General features: G+C 34.0%; 1 long non-coding RNA gene across 1 annotated transcript in view; it reads right to left on the bottom strand.

Annotated features, from left to right (window-relative positions):
* The window catches only part of LOC128248148 (uncharacterized), a 42,380-nt gene that overhangs the window by 2,311 nt on the left and 38,377 nt on the right, over positions 1-1,692 (bottom strand). Inside the window, exon 3 of the long non-coding RNA XR_008264436.1 lies at positions 381-693. This is a non-coding gene — a long non-coding RNA (uncharacterized LOC128248148). The remainder of the gene's footprint in view (positions 1-380; positions 694-1,692) is intronic.

The following is a 1,692-nucleotide window of genomic DNA, read 5'->3' as shown; positions in this document are numbered from 1 at the left end:
ATATAGGTATAAGTTAGAACTGTTTAAAACCTCTAAGGGATGGTTAAATCCAAAGGCACTCCTGGTGATTGCCTTCGTAGGTACAGTTCTTGGTAAAAGGAATACGGTAGCAGGTAATTCAGCGGGTAAACCGCTTTTTAAATTATATGCAAGAAGAAAATGGAGGAAAACTAACAAGAAGTTGGTCGTTTGCGCTAGTAAGCCATTAATTTAATTAATTAATAAAGAAAAGTGATAGTAATAGTACATTTACGATCGTTTCTGTTTACCAGTTGTAATGGTAGACATCATCAGAATGCAGAGTCATATGTAGAGGTAAGAAGATGAGAGACAGGGATATATTGCTAACGAGAATAAAGACAAAGAATGGTGAGTCTTACACTATTGTAGATTTCTTAGTTGATAATTCTGCTGTGAAGTGGATGTAGAATGGAGGTTATTTTGATCTGTAGTCCCAAGTTTAAGTAAGCGCATATTTTCCACGTGTTTATTCTAGCTAGACTTTTCACCGCCGGTGAATAAACACGTGGATTAAGCAACTTTATAGAGATTCCTTAAAGCAATCAATGCATTGTGTGTTGTTACAAGAATCTAGTCTATATTTCTACATCACGAAATTTACAAGGTCTCTTGATGACTCAGGTTGCTTCGGAGTTGGACTGGTAATCAAAATCGTTTGTTCTAAATAGATTTCTAAAATAAAGACATGGAATATTTAAGCATAAGAACAGATATTACGAAGGTTTCCTATCACAATTTATTGTATTGCAATATGGATAGACTGATTTAATACACACATACATTCACACATTCTAGATTCATTGAAAGTAATGTGAAATTATTAATATTAAAAGTATTCCATACGTTACACGAGAGGGTGCTGAAAAATTCTTGGTTTGAGTAAAAAAATAAATAGATAAAAGAGGATCAGTTAATTATGATTTTATTTAACATATTTCCCTCTCTGATTCACACACTTGTAGTGGTCCTTCAGTCTTTCTAAGCCCTGTAAAAGAACTCGGAAGGTTGGGTCTCCAACCAGGCCTTTCGCGACACCCTTAAAGCCAGGAACTTTTCAGCACTCCCTCGCATGTGTGCGTGTGTATTTGTCCCTCAGTGCATTGGCAATACTTTCAAAACTACGCTGAAATATGTAAGTCCCTAGCTGTAGTAAATAACTCCAACTGTGTACACAAACTATACTTTTTGTTTGCAAGCATGAAAAAAAAAAGTGTACATGCTCTTGTTAGTAAGTGGAATGCACTTAACCAGCATGTCCATATGGACAGCACGTGGTGGGGAATCTTCGTATATCAACAGACTGAATCGTCAGCTGTCTAATTGCAAACATAAACTGTAAAACATATAGACTACTCTTTATTTTGTTTGTGCTAAAAAATAAGTGTGATAAAAAATAAGTACTGCTGTTTATATTTTTATAAAAAGTTATAAATAAAAACTGCTAAATATTAAACGGAGGATCATACAATACTCTTTAGTAGACTACGAAATTAACAATTTTATTTTTACTAGGGAAGTTTGATAGTAACTTCAAAGCTTCGGCTTACAAGCTGTCATCTTCCTAAACATTTAACACACTCATACAAGCACGCACATATGTACATACACTCACACACATATATGTAGATATATGAATGCCTGTATACATGCATATATATATATATATATATA

Source organism: Octopus bimaculoides, chromosome 6, assembly GCF_001194135.2.
Source record: "Octopus bimaculoides isolate UCB-OBI-ISO-001 chromosome 6, ASM119413v2, whole genome shotgun sequence".
Taxonomy (NCBI): domain Eukaryota; kingdom Metazoa; phylum Mollusca; class Cephalopoda; order Octopoda; family Octopodidae; genus Octopus; species Octopus bimaculoides.
The sequence above is the reverse complement of the archived record's forward strand: the minus strand, read 5'-3'. Positions and strand labels throughout refer to the sequence as shown.